Below are 18,977 nucleotides of genomic sequence, written 5' to 3'. Positions count from 1 at the left end.
AATGTGGGGGGTCGGGCATGTCCCCCCCGTCCCCAGTGAAAGTTGCGCCCCTGGTTTTTTAACCCACTAAAGCTTTCATCAGGTGCAAGTAGACCTAACTAAAAGCACTCTGTCAACCCCAAAAAAACACGCTGTATGATAAGCTACAGCTTCAAATAAAAAACTCTACCATGCCAAAAATACATGATGTATGAGTGTGTATGTGCCTGGCTGTGTGTGTGTGTGTGCCTGGCTCTGTGTGTGTGTGTGTGTGTGTGTGTGTGTGTGTGTGTGTGTGTGTGTGTGTGTGTGTGTGTGTGTGTGTGTGTGTGTGTGTGCATGCATTATTGTGTGTGTGTCTACATTTGTATGCGGTGTTGGAAGAAGTACAGTATTGTCATACTTGAGTAAAGGTAAAGATTACTTAATAGCAAATGACTCAAAAGTGAAAGTCACCCAGTAAAATACTACTTGAGTAAAAGTCTAAAAGTATTTGGTTTTAAATATACTTAAGAATCAAAAGTAAAAATAATTTCAAATTCATTATATTAAGCAAACCAGACAGCACAACTTTCTTGTTTTTGGAATTTACAGATAGCCAGGGGCACACTCCAACACTCAGACATAATTTAAAAACAAAGTATTTGTGTTTAGTAAGTCCGCCAGATCAGACGCGGTACGGTTGACCAGGGATGTTCTCTTAATAAGTGCGTGAATTGGACCATTTTCCTGTCCTGCTAAGCATTCAAAATGTAACGAGTATTTTTGGGTGTCAGTGAAAATGTATGGAGTAAAAAGTACATTTTCTTTAGGACTGTAATGAAGTAAAAGTTGTCAAAAATAGAAATAGTAAAGTAAAGATACCCCAAAAAATGACTTAATAGTACTTTAAAGTATTTTTACTTAAGTACTTTACACCATTGTGTGTGTACGCCTTAGTGCGTATGTGCCTGCTACCAACCCCAAAATACAAGATGTAAGCTACAACAGTCAGCTTCAAAAAATAAATAAACCCCAAAAATGGTAAGTTAAGACAGCTTGATGCAAAAAGCTGTTTCAAAAGAAACATCAGACACATGTTGACTGTGTATGCCTGTGTATTGCCTACCTTTTCCCTATGGGTCCAGGTCAAAGGTGGTGCACTAAATAGGGAGTAGAGTTCCATTTGGGACTTAACCATGGTCAGTTCGTCCCCTCACCGTGAGGAGTTAGGAGGGGGGATTGTAAAGCCGTGATATCAGCAGTATTACATCTGCACTGGCCAATTGTCTGCACTAAAGTCTACACACATAGAAATGCTAGGAGATTAGCCCTGTTCTTTATAACCTTCAGTTAGTACACCAAGCTAAAGCTTCATGCTACTGCCTAGCTAGTTTAATGCTACTGCCTAGCTAGCTTAATGCTCAGCCCCAGCTTTTTTCCTACCCTTTGCCATTAGAGCTTGCATACTAACGTTGTCTCAGCCTACTTAGCACCATCTATAAGAAGCATCCAGACCTTTTAGCTATCACAAGCTAAAGCCTGTGCTTACCACAGGCCAACAATTAGGCATATCTCATCATCATACCCATCATACCTATTGCCAAGCGCATAAGCGAAAGCTACCCGGGCCTCATAATAACCAATTTGCTTATCAAAAGCTAATGTATGTGGCTTAGCTAAAGAGCCTTGAGCCTTATTAGCTCGATATATATGAGTTAGTTATGACTGAGACTCTGGTGCTATCTTGGCCATAACAGCTTGCACAGTCAGCCCTTCGTTTAACCTTGTTCAACCTTGTTCCTTCTGACTCATTCATCAAAGCCAATCATATCACCATCCACAAGGGTTACCTTACATGGGTCATTGGGAGGTTGTGTGTGTGTGTGTGTGTGTTTGTGTGGGTGTATATGCCTGCCTGTGTGTGTGTGTGTGTGTGTGTGTGTGTGTGTGTGTGTGTGTGTGTGTGTGTGTGCCTGCATGTGTGTGTATGCATAAGTGTGTGTGTGTGTGTGTGTGTGCCCTCTCAGCCAACAGTGAGAAGATGCATTGCACTGTTAATTATAAAATCAATGTTGATTAATTCTCAAAATGCAAATTGGCTCATTAAAGGACCTCAACTTACAGAATTACTACTGATTAGCAAGCTAAGCATTATTGCTGCCCCATGGACACAACCTTATTAGGCTGAATGAACCGCTCCTCTCTCTGTTCCTGTCCTCTCTCCATATAGTGCTAACATGACGCTTAATTAAATTAAAGCTTCTCTGAAGAAGACAAGTAAAATACATGTGTAGGATTTCTTGTGCATTTGGTCAAAGAAGAAAATCTGTGAAGTAAATCCTGTTTAAAGCACAGCTCAGTGCTAATAGAATTGTGTAGCCCCAGCAAGCGTGGAAACATACACTATAGAAGGCTTAATACAATACACAGTTTGCGTCCCCTCTCTCTGACTATTTTCATACTGCAACCAATGTGCACAAACATCCTCTCTCTCTCTCTCTGTGTGTGTGTGTGTGTGTGTGTGTGTGTGTGTGTGTGTGTGTGTGTGTGTGTGTGTGTGTGTGTGTGTGTGTGTGTGTGTGTGTGTGTGTGTGTGTGTGTGTGTGTGTGTGTAAGTGATAGTCTAACACAGCGTTTCCCAAACTCGGTCGGGGACCCCAAGGGGTGCACATTTAGTTTTTTTTGCCCTAACAATACACAACTGATTCAAATTGTCAAAGCTTGGAGGAACTATGGTATCGTTCTCTCTCCCTCTATCTTCCTATCTCTTCTTCTTAATTGCATTTCAATTTGAAGGGCTTTATTGGCATGGGAGACATATGTTGACATTGCCAAAGCAAGTGAAATAGATAATAAAGAAAAGGGAAACAAACAATAAAAAATGAACAGTGAACATTACACTCACAAAAGTTCCAAAAGAATAAAGACATTTCAAATGTCATATTATGTCTATATACAGGATTGTAATGATTTGTAAATAATTAAAATACAAAAGGGGAAATAAATCAACATAAATATGGGTTGTATTTACAATGGTGTTTGTTCTTCACTGGTAGCCCTTTTCTTGTGGCAACAGGTCACAAATCTTGCTGCTGTGATGGCACACTGTGGTATTTCACCCAATAGATTTGGGAATTTATCAAAATTGGATTTGTTTTCGAATTCTTTGTGGGTCTGTGTAATCTGAGGGAAATATGTGTCTCTAATATGGTCATACATTTGGCAGATGGTTAGGAAGTGCAGCTCAGTTTCCACCTAATTTTGCGGGCAGTGTGCACATAGCCTGTCTTCTCTTGAGAGGTCTCAATTTGGTGTTTGTCCCATTTTGTGAATTCTTGGTTGGTGAGCGGACCCCAGAACCTATAACTGATTAAAATATTTTTAGACAGATCCTCATTGGTATGTTGAATTTTATGTTCCTTTTGATGGCATAGAAGGCCCTTCATGCATTGTCTCTCAGATCGTTCGCAGCTTTGTAGAAGTTACCTGTGGCGCTGATGTTTAGGCTGAGGTATGTATAGTTTTTTTGTGTGCTTTAGGGTGGTCCTGGCAAATTGACCTTTTTTGGAACACCATTATTTTTGTCTTACTGAGATTTACTGTCAGGGCCCAGGTCTGACAAAATCTGTGCAGAAGATCTAGCTGCTGCTGTAGGACCTCCTTGGTTGGGGACAGAAGGACCAAATCATCATCAAACAGTAGACATTTCACTTCAGATTCTAGTAGGGTGAGTCCGGATGCTGCAGACTGTTCTAGTGCCCTCGCCAATTCGTTGATATATCCAGTATATTCGGAAAGTATTCAGACCCTTTCACTTTTTCCACATTTTGTTACAACCTGTTTCCGCTTCATCATTATGGGGTATTGTGTGTAGATTGATTAGGAAAACATGTATTTAATCAATTTTAGATTAAGGTAACATAACAAAATATGGACAAGGTCAAGGGGTCTGAATACTTTCCAAATGCACTGTATGTTGAAGAGTGTGGGGCTTAAGCTGCATCCCTGTCTCACCAAATGGAAAGAAATGTGTGTATTTTAACTGCACACCTGTTGTTTGTGTACATGGACTTTATACTGTTGAATTTTTTTCCCCCTAACACCACTTCCATCAATTTCTATAGCAGGCCCTCGTACCAAATTGAGTCAAAAGCTTTTTTGAAATAAACAAAGCATAACAAAACTTTGCCTTTGTTTTGGTTTGATTGTTTGTCAGTTAGGGTGTGCAGGGTGAATTTGTGGTCTGTCGTACGGTAATTTGGTAAAAAGCCAATTTGACATTTGCTCAGTACATTGTTTTCACTGAGGAAAAGTACGAGTCTGCTGTTAATGATAATGCAGAGGATTTTCCTACGGTTGCTGTTGACACATATCCCACGGTAGTTATTGGAGTCAAATTTGTCTCCACTTTTGGATTGGGTCCTCGGTTCCAAATATTGGGGAAGATGCCAGAGCTGAGGATGATGTTAAATAGTTTAGGAATAGCTAATGAGAATTTGTGGTCTGTATATTTTGTCATTTCATTGAGGATACCATCAACACTATAGGCCTTTTTGGGTTGGAGGGTTTTTATTTTGTCCTGTAGTTCAAGGTAATTGGAGAATCCAGTGGGTTCTGGTAGCCTTTAATAGTTGATTCTAAGATTTGTATTTGATCATGTATATGTTTAAGCTGTTTGTTCTTTGTTATAGAGCTAAAAAGATGGAGAAATGGTTTATCCATACATCTCCATTTTGGATAGATAACTCTTCGTGTTGTTGTTTGTTTAGTGTGTTTCAATTTTCCCAGAAGTGGTTAGATTTTATGGATTCTTCAATTACATTAAGCTGATTTTTGATGCACTGTTCCTGACTTGTATTGTTTTAGTGATTCACCATAGTGAAGGTGTAGGCTCAGGTTTTCTGGGTCTCCATGTTTTTGGTTGGATAGGTTTCTCAAGTACTTTCTTAGGTTTTTGCATTCTTCATCAAACCGTTAGATAGACCTACTGTACCTACTCTAAAAGGTACAGTAGGGATGCTTAGGGTTGGTTTGGTAAGATCCTACATAAATTACATCAGGGCCACCGGGGCCAAATTAGCATTTATTTTGGGGAACGATGGGTGCAACATGTTTGGTTTAGGGGGGTCTCTCCCTGCTGTGCTGAGTGTGTGTGTGTGTGAGAATGCGTGCATGTGTTTGGGTTATTAGATCCACAGCACACGTCTTGATGCTTCTAGACAGCTGACAGATCAGCAGGGGGTGATGAGGAAGGGGAAAAGTAAAATGGGGGGAAGCAGGAGGAAGCATGGGGTGAGGATGCTGGAGGGACAACGTAGGAACAGAGCACAGCTTGTTTTTAATTGAGTTCCCCCCTTTCTCCATGTTTCTCTCTTTCTCCCTCTCTATTTCTCTCCCTCCCTCCCCCGGTTTCTGCTCTGCAGTTCCCCAGCGGATAGCTCAGAGGAAGGAAATAGCTAAATACAGCAGTATTCCCACTGCTCTGGACACACTCCGTTTGGGTCATGTGACCAGAAGTAGGCCCCTCCAATCAGGACCCCTGACAGAGGTCTGGTTCTCATGGATCAATGTTTGTTAAACTACCTGCTTCTTATGTCACTCATAACCACTAAGCTGCTCATCAGCTGCTTAGTTGAATCCGGTGTGTTAGAGCATGGCTGGATCAAAAGCCTGCATAGCCAGTAGTTCAGAGGTAGGGTTGACCACCCTTCATTTAGTTGAGGGAAAGAAGCCAAGGAAAGAAAGAAAACATTCAGGGTTTTGGACATTGTCAATTATATCAAACAGATCAAGAAACAGAGTGATGAACCTAGAGAATCCGTTAACAGCTGATGAAGTCTTATCCTGTTATTCTAACAAGGCTTCCATTCCCAGAGGTGCGAAAGACGCAGGAGGATGTGTCAACTTGTTCATTTTGAAACAAACAAAGAAAGAGAAGTATGTTTCTTTGTGCTAACGAGTGGTGTGATAATTGTCTGGGTGTAGAGCCATCAATAGTGAGGAAGAGAAGGTCTAAGCTCGGGGCATAGCAGTGCTGAATACTCCTATTCTTGGATGCTAATCAACAGCTGTCTGCATCCCCATTTCAGACACAGAGGAAAGACAATATGTGTTTCAATGCAATAATAATCCTCCTACAAGATGAATCATAGTCTGTCATTTTTGAAAATATTTGTGGTGGTATTATAACTGTAGCAGTTAAAAAAACCTGATATAGTGCCTTTTCTTAGAACACTTTCCATTTATGTTTTATATATAGTGTATGTTGTTTTTGTTCCATTTACATTGATATAAGTATACTGTATCTACCCATGTGGGTGGTAAATTAGGTGAGTTCCCCAACCGACCTTTTCTAGGGAAAATAGCTATTTAACTCCACTATGTTATTATTTGTTATCTTTGTGTGCAGTGTTATTAGAATCATCAGCAAGAGCAGTAATAACTGTTGAGCTGGTGGTGGAATATCTTGTTGACATATTCTTCATATAATCGTCTGGGTCCGTAGACTCCTACTTGGCTGTTCTTTACCATATCTGAATGCTGTCAGAGGGCCCTTGGAGCTCGGACCATGATGGGCCAAGTCTCACACACATGCCTGCGGACAAACACACACACACAAACACACATGCACACACACCCAATGATGGGCCTATTCCGCCTTAAGCAGGACACCGAGTCAACAGGGTTCCCGACCTGGTGGCCCTTGGGTGATTTTTTTTTTGTCCGCCAAAGTTTTCTGAGCCATAAAAAACCAATGTTTTAAAAATTACTTGTTTAAATTGTTTGACATGAAAGACTGTAAAAACAACAGCAAATCAGCTCCAAGTGAATTTAATTTTGGAAATCTGTTCCAAGGAGATATATGTGATCGTATACAAATGTAAGCAAGTTTTTAAATGATTGTTTTAGGCTTCTGTTTGGGCTTCTTGCGGTCAATTGTTAGTCTACAAATGATTTGTAATTATGTTCCAGCCCCCTGACCATCCTCTCAAGAAAAAAAAGGTCCTGCGGGTGAATCTAGTTGATGATCCCTGGCCCACAGTATAGCTAACGTCATTGGAGGAATCCCTGAGGAATGTATCATGAGGAAAGATTAATGCATGGTTCTAAGACACAGTAGGGATGGAATAAACACACGTGTACACACACACACACATACACACACACACACGCACACGCACGCACACACACACACACACACGCACACGCACACACACGCACAAAAACACTCAAAGAGTAAAGTAATTATGGCCCTGTGATAATAGTATGACAGTATGTCTCCTTCCCTTCATAGCTTCTTTTGTTCATTTTGGCTATATCCAGAATGCCACCCTATTGCTTGTGTAGTGCACTACTGTTGTCCAGAGCACTACTGTTGTCCAGAGCACTACTGTTGTCCAGAGCACTACTGTTGTCCAGAGCACTACTGTTGTCCAGAGCACTACTGTTGTCCAGAGCACTATGGTTCTCTTCAATTAATTTGTAACTGAGTGGGCTGAACATTCATATCCAATTCCCCCATGTCTGTCAAATGGTAAACACACACAGACACACACCACCGAACGAATCTGCCAGGAATGAACAAGAGAAATTACACATCCATCACACAAAACTACACCGGGAAAGAGAAGGAGAGACAGATGGAAGAGGAGGGAAAAAAAACAATGAAGTAAATGAAGCCTTGTCTTATTTACATTATCTCAATCAGTGTGTAGTCCATGTAGTAGTGACCAGCAGACACACAGCACAAATCACATTAGCTGAAATGAGATAGCAGCTGTCTGTGGTTTCCTCCAGGCTCACAGGACTGACAGGACTGGCACCGAAAGCACGTCCGTATCCCAACTAGCACAATATTCCCTTTATAGTGCACTACTTTCGACCTGGGTTCTGCATAGTGAATAGGATGTAAATTAGGACACAGTTTACCACTACCATGGTGAATGTCTGGCTGACAGACAGGTGAGTGAGTGAGTGAGTGAGTGAGTGAGTGAGTGACACAGAGTGAGTGAGTGACAAAGAGTGAGTGACACAGAGAGAGACACACAGAGAGAGACACACAGAGAGAGACACACAGAGAGAGACACACAGAGAGAGAGAGAGACACAGAGAGAGACACACAGAGAGAGACACACAGAGAGACAGGCAAAAGATATGAGGAGTCAGTCAAACAGGAAAAACTCTCTGCCTTGCCAGTGGACTATAAATAACTGCCTATGTGACAGAATGGGTTTCGAACTCAAGACACATATGACTCAAGATCATATTTAATAATATTATTAACCCATACTAGCCCACTGAACGTATATACCCCTTTCCTGCAGTCAAATGACCAAATCGCCCTCTAGTGGCCTCATGGGTGGAATGTTATTCATATATTTCATAATTGCATAATTAATAAACGTATATTGTTTTAACCAGGAAATCTGATGTTTTTTATGTCAAACGGTTGTGTTATATTTCAGTGTTCTGTTATGTATATAAAGTGTAATATTGGGATGCAAACTCAAAATTGAATAACTTTCAAATCTAAATCTGATGGTCCTTTTTTAAGCCCATAACCATGTGTGTGAGATGTAAGACTTCCAACAAACACTCTGTGTGACCCTGATTTAACCATCTGCAGTAAAGGTCACTAGCTCTTGCCATTCTGGGTAGCACTCCTCTCTGTCTCATTTATCCATTGGTATGCAGAAGATGACGTCAGAATGACATCGATTAGTGACATCAGAATACAGTGTGGTCATGCATTATGAACAGACACACACCTGAATGGTTCAATATGAGGATTGACATTTTCATGTTTAACTGATTGGCGTCTGTCTGCAAGGTTTGCTGGGGAGACAGACTCTGTTACAGGCATAATTTGTGTGTGTGTGTGATTACCTGATAATAGCCTCTAGATGTGTTTTGTACAGTAGATGTAAGTGCCTATTCACCTGTGTGTGTGCCTGTCTGTTCATCTGTCTTTGTGTGTCTCTGTCTGTGTGTATGTTTCTGTCTGTGTGTGTCTGTGTGTGTTTGTTTGTGTCTGTCTGTCTGCCTCTGAGTGTGTGTGTGTGTGTGTGTGTGTGTGTGTGTGTGTGTGTGTGTGTGTGTGTGTGTGTGTGTGTGTGTGTGTGTGTGTGTGTGTGTGTGTGTGTGTGTGTGTGTGTGGCTTGGTTTAGTGAGCTACCCTCATGGAAATGGACCCGTCTTGTGAATGCTGTGTGTTTGTGTGTGTGTGACTGCTCGAAGAGAAAATATGGAGATTGCACAGAGTTACAGCTTGGTTAAGAAATGGTGCTTGTCTCCTTCCATGAATCACTCTACAGACAGACAGCTGACTGCCTAATAGACAACCACATTATGTTTCTGTTCTCTCTCTTTCTATGCTTTACAAAATAAATAATACAATGTTAGGGAAATCCCAAAAAGTTTCTTCTAATGTAGCACGGCAACATCATTAAAACCTAACACCAGCCAATCATCATCATTAGAATCTAACACCAACCAATCAACATAATTTAGATTGATTTTGAATGATGGCGCCGGTGGGTAGGGCTGCCGTTTCTTTTTTTACTGCTGCTCTTTAATTACTTGTTACTTTTATCTCTTATTATTATCCATATTTTTTGAAACCGCACTGTTGGTTAGGGGCTCGTAAGTAAGCATTTCACTGTAAGGTCTACACCTGTTGTATTCGGCGCATGTGACAAATACAATTTGATTTGATTTGACACCCGACCAGGCCCCGATCCCCGTGATTCACTGGAGAAGGAAACGTAGATTTTAAGGCAAAAGATCAGGGTGCCTTGTGAGGACATTTACATTACATTTACATTTACGTCATTTAGCAGACGCTCTTATCCAGAGCGACTTACAAATTGGTGCATTCACCTTAAGATATCCAGTGGAACAACCACTTTACAATAGTACATCTATATCTTTTTTTGGGGGGGGGGATAACTATACCCTATCCCAGGTATTCCTTAACCTGTTTGGGGTAGGGGGCAGTATTGAGAATTTTGGAAAAAATATGTTCCCATTTTTAACTGCCTCCTACACCAACTCAGAAGCTAGAATATGCATATTATTGTTCAGGTTTGGATAGAAAACACTCTGAATTTTCTAAAACTGTTTGAATGGTGTCTGTGAGTATAACAGAACTCCTATGGCAGGCAAAAACCTGACAAGGTTTCAAGCAGGAAGTACCCTGTCTGACAAGGAGTCGTGCGTCTTACCTCTTTTTATTGAAAAGTAAGGATCTTAGCTGTAACGTGACAATTCCCAGGGCTCCAATAGGCTCTCAGAGCCCGCGAAATAACTGAAGGTTTACGAGGGAACCTCAGGTTGAAATATATTATCGCCTTTTGTAAGTGGATGCTCGGAGGACCTTTCAATGATGCGCGTGCATGAGTCGCTTCTGAGGAGAAATTTTATTCGGCTGTTTAGGCTCAATGCATACTCCCGGTCGGAATATTATCACTTCTCTACGACATAAATGGCATAAAAATTGGTTTTAAACATCGGTTGACATGCTTCGAAGTACGGTAATGGAATATTTAGACATTTTTGACACGCCAATGCGCCATGCGCGACACCGCGAAGAAGCATTCTAGAACTCACGAACAAAACGTCGCTGTTTGGATATAACGATGGATTATTTGGGACCAAACCAACATTTGTTATTGAAGTAGAAGTCCTGGCAGTGTATTCTGATGAAGAACAAGCAAGGTAAGAACATCTTTCTTATAGGAAATGTGATTTTGGTGGATGCTGACCTGGGTGGGTATCTAAATAGCTAGCCCTGTAATGCCGGGCTATGTACTTAGATTATTGCAAAATGTGCTTCATCCGAAAAGCTATTTTAAAATCGGACATATCGAGTGCATAGAGGGGTAATGTATCTATAATTCTTAAAATAATTGTTATGCTTTTTGTGAACGTTTATCGTGAGTAATTTAGCAAACTGTTAGTAAATTCACCGGAAGTTTGCGGTGGTTATGCTTTTTCTGAACGTCACATGCTAATGTAAAAAGCTGGTTTTTGATATAAATATGAACTTGATTGAACAGACATGCATGTATTGTATAACACAATGTCCTAGGTGTGTCATCTGATGAAGATCATAAAAGGTTAGTGCTGCATTTAGCTGTGGTTTGGGTTTATGTGACATGATATGCTAGCTTGAAAAATGGGTGTCAGATTTTTTCTGGCTGGGTACTCTGCTGACATAATCTAATGTTTTGCTTTTGTTGTAAAGCCTTTTTGAAATCGGACAGTGGGGTTAGATTAACGAGATTCTTGTCTTTAAATAGCTGTAAAATAGTCATATGTTTGAGAAATTGAAGTTATAGCATTTCTAACGATTCAAAAATCGCGCCACTGGATTTCAGTGGCTGTTACGTAGGTGGGACGAGTTCGTCCCACATGCCCCAGAGAGGTTAAAGAGGTGGGGTTTCAGGTGTCTACGGAAGGTGGTGATTGACTCCGCTGTTCTGGCGTCGTGAGGGAGCTTGTTCCACCATTGGGGTGCCAGAGCAGCAAACAGTTTTGACTGGGCTAAGTGGGAACTGTGCTTCCGCAGAGGTAGGGGGGCCAGCAGGCCAGAGGTGGATGAACGCAGTGCCCTTGTTTGGGTGTAGGGCCTGATCAGAGCCTGAAGGTACGGAGGTGCCATTCCCCTCACAGCTCCGTAGGCAAGCACCATGGTCTTGTAGCAGATGCGAGCTTCAACTGGAAGCCAGTGGAGTGTGAGGAGGAGCGGGGTGATGTGAGAGAACTTTGGAAGGTTGAACACCAGACGGGCTGCGGCGTTCTGGATGAGTTGTAAGGGTTTAATGGCACAGGCAGGGAGCCCCGCCAGCAGCGAGTTGCAGTAATCCAGACGGGAGATGACAAGTGCCTGGACTAGGACCTGCGCCGCTTCCCGTGTAAGGCAGGGTTGTACTCTGCGAATGTTGTATAGCATGAACCTACAGGATCGGGTCACCACCTTGATGTTAGCGGAGAACAACAGGGTGTTGTCCAGGGTCATGCAAAGGCTCTTAGCACTCTGGGAGGAGGACACAATGTAGTTGTCCACCATGATGGCGAGATCATGGAAAGGGCAGTCCTTCCCCGGGAGGAAGAGCAGCTCCATCTTGCCGAGGTTCAGCTTAAGGGGGTGATCCGTCATCCACACTGATATGTCTGCCAGACATGCAGAGATGCGATTCGCCACCTGATTATCAGAAGGGGGAAAGGAGAAGATTAATTGTGTGTCGTCTGCGTAGAAATGATAGGAGAGACCATGTGAGGATATGACAGAGCCAAGTGACTTGGTGTATAGCGAGAATAGGAGAGGGCCTAGAACTGAGCCCTGGGGGACACCAGTGGTGAGAGCATGTGGTGCGGAGACGGATTCTCGCCACGCCACCTGGTAGGAGCGACCTGTCAGGTAGGACGCAATCCAAGAGTGAGCCGCGCCGGAGATACCCAACTCGGAGAGGGTGGAGAGGAGGATCTGATGGTTCACAGTATCAAAGGCAGCAGATAGGTCTAGAAGGATGAGAGCAGAGGAGAGAGAGTTAGCTTTAGCAGTGCGGAGAGCCTCCGTGACACAGAGAAGAGCAGTCTCAGTTGAATGACCAGCCTTGAAACCTGACTGATTTGGATCGAGAAGGTCATTCTGAGAGAGATAGCAGGAGAGCTGGCCAAGAACGGCACATTCAAGAGTTTTGGAGAGAAAAGAAGGGATCGGAGGAATCGAGTGTAGGTTTTTTGAGAAAGGGGTGCAACTCTCGCTCTCTTGAAGACGGAAGAGACGTAGCCAGCGGTCAAGGATGTGTTGATGAGCGAGGTGAGGTAAGGGAGAAGGTCTCCGGAAATGGTCTGGAGAAGAGAGGAGGGGATAGGGTCAAGCGGGCCGATTGTTGGGTGGCCGGCCGTCACAAGACGCAAGATTTCATCTGGAGAGAGAGGGGAGAAAGAGGTCAAAGCATAGGGTAGGGCAGTGTGAGCAGGACCAGCGGTGTCGTTTGACTTAACATCTTTACCATTTAACATCCTTACCATTTATATAATTTGGATAGAAAACACCCTAAAGTTTCTAAAACTGTTTGAATGGTGTCTGTGAGTATAACAGAACTCATTTGGCAGGCCAAAACCTGAGTAGATTCTAAACAGGAAGCGCTCTCTTTGACTATTTCTTGGCCTTCTTGATCATCTCTAACCAAAACAGGGGATCTCTGGCATAACGTGACATTTTCTAAAGCTCCCATAGGCTCTCAGAAGGCGCCAGAACGATGAATGGTGGCTTTGCAGGCCCTGGCTGAAAAACATTAGCGCATTTGGATAGTGGTCGATCTGAGGACAATGAGACTGGAGGCGCGTGCACGAGCCGACACCATGTTTACTTTCTCTCTCTTTGAACGAAAACAACGACTCCCGGTGGGAATATTATCGCTTTTTTACGAGAAAAAAAAGATTTTAAACAGCGTTTGACATGCTTCGAAGTACGGTAATGGAACATTTTGAATTTTTTTGTCACGAAACGCGTCGGGCGCGTCACCCTTCTTTACCCTTCGGATAGTGTCTTGAACGCACGAACAAAACGCCGCTATTTGGATATAACTATGGATTATTTGGAACCAAACCAACATTTGTTATTGAAGTAGAAGTCCTGGGAGTGCATTCTGACGAAGAACAGCAAAGGTAATCAAACTTTTCTAATAGTAAATCGGAGTTTGGTGAGTGCCACACTTGGTGGGTGTCAAAATAGCTACCCTGTGATGGCCGGGTTATCTACTCAGAATATTGCAAAATGTGCTTTCACCGAAAAGCTATTTTAAAATCGGACATAACGAGTGCATAAAGGAGTTTTGTATCTATAATTCTTCAAATAATTGTTTTGTTTTTTGAACGTTTATCGTGAGTAATTTAGTAAATTCACCGGAAGTGTTCGGTGGGAATGCTAGTCACATGCTAGTCACATGCTAATGTAAAAAGCTGGTTTTTGATATAAATATGAACTTGATTGAACAAAACATGCATGTATTGTATAACATAATGTCCTAGGATTGTCATCTGATGAAGATCATCAAAGGTTAGTGCTGCATTTAGCTGTGGTTTGGGTTTATGTGACATTATATGCTAGCTTGAAAAATGTGTGTCTGATTATTTCTGGCTGGGTACTCTGCTGACATAATCCAATGTTTTGCTTTCGTTGTAAAGCCTTTTTGAAATCGGACAGTGTGGTTAGATTAACGAGAGTCTTGTCTTTAAAATGGTGTAAAATAGTCATATGTTTGAGAAATTGAAGTAATAGCATTTCTAAGGTATTTGAATATCGCGCCACGGGATTACACTGGCTGTTGAGTAGGTGGGACGCAAGCCACTGGCCCAGAGAGGTTAAGCTTGAATGGGCTGGTGATTGTGACCGCATGGAATTCAAAGGAGGCGATAGACAGATGGGTTAGGGGAGAAAGAGAGAATGTCCACTTGGGAGAGATGAGGATTCCAGTGCCACCACCCCGCTGGCCAGATGCTCTCGGGGTGTGCGAGAACACGTGGATAGACGAGGAGAGAGCAGTAGGAGTAGCAGTGTTTTCTGTGGTAATCCATGTTTCCGTCAGCACCAAAAAGTCGAGGGACAGGAGGGTAGCATAGGCTGATATGAACTCTGCCTTGTTGGCCGCAGACCGGCAGTTCCAGAGGCTGCCGGAGACCTGGAACTCCACGTGGGTCGTGCGCACTGGGACCACCAGGTTAGAGTGGCAGCGGCCACGCGATGTGAAGCGTTTGTATGGCCTGTGCAGAGAGGAGAGAACAGGGATAGACCGACACATAGTTGATAGGCTACGGGAGAGGCTACGCTAATGCAAAGAAGATTGGCATGAAAAATTAACTAAACAACTGGGGAAGCGAGAGAGCAGGGCCTCCCTCACTAACAATTCACTGAAACACTAAAACACTAAAATATAACTTTTCTAGCTACCACTAGAAATGAAAATTGATGTAAACTACAGTGGTTCAATGTTTACAGGAATAGGCTCAAACTTAATTTATTCCGCTAGATAACTTGGTACAGTATTCTTCCGTGAAAACCCACCTAGTGCACCGTGTCCTATGACGCCGTAGCTAACTAGCTAACTAGCATGCTAGTATCCTATAACGCACGGTTACCAGGTGACGAGTGGCTAATCTGCCCTTGCCCTCCGTTCTGCTAGATGACATTCAATCGCTAGAAAATAAATAGCACATGCTGAAAGCACATATACAGTCTGTTACATCTGGAGTATTCTCTTGTCTTATCCGGTGTCCTGTGTGAATGTAAATATGCTCTCTCTAATTCTCTCTTTCTCTCTTTCTTTCTTTCTCTCGGAGGACCTGAGCCTTAGGACCATGCCTCAGGACTACCTGGCATGATGACTCCTTGCTGTCCCCAGTCCACCTGGCCATGCTGCTGCTCCAGTTTCAACTGTTCTGCCTGCGGCTACGGAACCCTGACCTGTTCACCGGACGTGCTTGTTGCACCCTCGACAATTACTATGATTATTATTATTTGACCATGCTGGTCATTTACGAACATTTTAACATCTTGACCATGTTCTGTTATAATATCCACCCGGCACAGCCAGAAGAGGACTGGCCACCCCTCATAGCCTGGTTCCTCTCTAGGTTTCTTCCTAGGTTTTTGGCCTTTCTCAGGAGTTTTTCCTAGGGAGTTTTTCCCAGCCACCATGCTTCTTTCACATGCATTGCTTGCTGTTTGGGGTTTTAGGCTGGGTTTCTGTACAGCACTTTGAGATTTCAGCTGATGTACGAAGGGCTATATAAATAAATTTGATTTGATTTGATATATCCTACCAATGGGACATTAAAAACGGTCATATTTTATGCTTCACAGAGTCGTGGCTGAACGACAACATTAAGAACATAGAGCTGGTGGGTTATACACTCTATCGGCAAGACAGAACAGCAGCCCCTGGAAAGGCACAGGGCGGGGGCCTATGCAGTTATGTAAACAAGAGTTGGTGCACGATATCTAAGGAAGTCTCAAAGTTTTGCTCGCCTGAGGTGGAGTATCTTATGTTAAGCTGCAGACCTCACTATTTACACAGACTTTTCATCTGTTTTTTTCGTAGCTATCTATATACCACCACAGAGCGAGGTTGGAACTAAAGCCGGAATAAATTAGCTGTATACCGCCATAAGCAAACAGGAAAACTCTCATCCAGAGGCGGCATTCCTAGTGGCTGGTGACTTTAATGCAGGGAAACTTAAATCAGTTTTACCAAATTTCTATGAACATGTTAAATGTGCAACCAGAGGTAAAAAATTATAGACCACCTCTACTCCACACACAGAGAAGCGTACAAAGCTCTCCCTCACCCTCCATTTGGCAAATCTGACCATAACTCTATCCTCCTGATTCCTGCTTGAAAGCAAAAATGAAAGCTCACATTAACACCATCATCCCAGAAACCCTAGACCTACTCCAATTTGCATACCGCACCAACAGATCCACAGATGACGCAATCTCTATTGCACTCCACACTGCCCTTTCCCACCTGGACAAAAGGAACAATTATGTGAGAATGCTATTCATTGACTACAGCTCAGCATTCAACACCATAGTGCCCTCAACTCATCACTAAGCAAAGGAGCCTGGGTCTAAACAGCTCCCTCTGCAACTGGATCCTGGACTTCCTGACGGACCGCCCCAGGTGGTAAGGGTAGGTAACAACACATCTGCCAAGCTGATCCTCAACATAGGGGCCCCTCAGGGGTGTGTGCTTAGTCCCCTCCTGTACTCCCTGTTCACTCATGACTGCACGGCCAGGCACAACTCCAACATCATCATTAAGTTTTCTGATGACACAACAGTGGTAGGCCTGATCACCAACAACGATGAGACAGCCTATAGGGAGGAGGTCAGAGACCTGACCATGTGGTGCAAGGACAACAACCTCTCCCTCAACATGATCAAGACAAAGGAGTAGATTGTGGAGTACAGGAAAAAGAGGACCGAGCACACCCCATTCTCATCGACAGGGCTGTAGTGGAGCAGGTTGAGAGCTTCAAGTTCCTTGGCGTCCACATCACCAACAAACTAACATGGCCCAAACACACCAAGACAGTTGTGAAGAGGGCACGACAAAACCTATTCCCCTTCAGGAGACTGAAAATATTTGTCATGGGTCCTCAGATCCTCAAAAGATTTTACAGCTGCACCATCGAGAGCATCCTGACGGGTTGCATCACTGTCTGGTATGACAACTGCTTGGCCTCTGACCGCAAGGCACTACAGAGGGTAGTGCGAATGGCCCAGTACATCACCGGGGCGAAGCTTCCTGCCATCCAGGACCTCTATACCAGGCGATGTCAGAGGAAGGCCCTAAAAATCATCAAAGACTCCAGCCACCCTAGTCATAGACTGGTCTCTTTGCTACCGCACGGCAAGCGGTATCGAAGCGCCAAGTCTAGGTCCAAGAAGCTTCTTAACAGCTTCTACCCCCAAGCCATAAGACTCCTTAACAGCTAATCAAATGGATATACAGACTTTGTGCAAACCCCCTCCACACACTGCTACTACTCTCTGTTATTATCTATGCATAGCCACTTTAACAACCCTATCTGCATGTACATAATTATTTAAATTACCTCGACACTGGTGCCCCCACATTGACTCTGTTCCGGGACCCCCTGTATATAGCCCCACTATTGTTATTTACTGCTGCTTTTTAATTATTTGTTTTTCTTGTCTCTTACTTTGTTAAACGTTTTTTTGTTGTTGATATTTTCTTAACTTCATCGTTGGTTAAGGGCTTATAAGTAAGCATTTCACTGTAAGGTCTACACCTGTTGTATTCGGAGCATGTGAGGAATAAAATGTGATTTGATAATTACAACCCAAACACCAGCCAATCAACACCATTAGAACCCCAACAACAGCCAATCAGACCCCCTGACTACGCCACATGAAATTACCATCATCATTCTCTACCACGGATAAAGTAACAGAAAAGGGGAAAAAATCACAACAAACAGCAATATAATGTAATAGATATGAAGTGTGCAATCTGTGAGCACACAATGAACGCTCAGACAATCAATATTTCCCTTTTATTCTTTTCTCCCTTTAATATATTGGAAATGGAGTTAGAAAGATTGATTTGCTACACAGGCGCTATGGGCCAAAAGAAAATTAAATGAAAATGCAAATGAAGGTATTTTGTGTTACGTTGTATTGTGTTGTTTTGTAATGTGTTGTGTTGTGTGTGTTGTCCCTCGAGTGAAGTTGTGCTCTCAGGTCTTTCCTTTTTTGCAATTTAGTTCATTTACATGTTTTCACCTTCCTCAGAGTGAGTGAGTGAGGGAGTGAGTGAGTGAGATCATTAATCGTCAGAATGAATCCACAGCATCAGTCATGTGTAACCATGTTGTTAGAGCACAGAGACGAGCTGGCCCATCGATTCAGCCTAGCCAGTCAGATACGTCTGACACAGAGACGAGCTGGCCCATCGATTCAGCCTAGCCAGTCAGATACGTCTGACACAGAGACGAGCTGGCCCATCGATTCAGCCTAGCCAGTCAGATACGTCTGACACAGAGACGAGCTGGCCCATCGATTCAGCCTAGCCAGTCAGATACGTCTGACACAGAGACGAGCTGGCCCATCGATTCAGCCTAGCCAGTCAGATACGTCTGACACAGAGACGAGCTGGCCCATCGATTCAGCCTAGCCAGTCAGATACGTCTGACACAGAGACGAGCTGGCCCATCGATTCAGCCTAGCCAGTCAGATACGTCTGACACAGAGACGAGCTGGCCCATCGATTCAGCCTAGCCAGTCAGATACGTCTGACACAGAGACGAGCTGGCCCATCGATTCAGCCTAGCCAGTCAGATACGTCTGACACAGAGACGAGCTGGCCCATCGATTCAGCCTAGCCAGTCAGATACGTCTGACACAGAGACGAGCTGGCCCATCGATTCAGCCTAGCCAGTCAGATACGTCTGACACAGAGACGAGCTGGCCCATCGATTCA

This window comes from Salmo trutta, chromosome 13, assembly GCF_901001165.1.
Source record: "Salmo trutta chromosome 13, fSalTru1.1, whole genome shotgun sequence".
In the NCBI taxonomy this organism is placed as follows: domain Eukaryota; kingdom Metazoa; phylum Chordata; class Actinopteri; order Salmoniformes; family Salmonidae; genus Salmo; species Salmo trutta.
The sequence above is the reverse complement of the archived record's forward strand: the minus strand, read 5'-3'. Positions refer to the sequence as shown.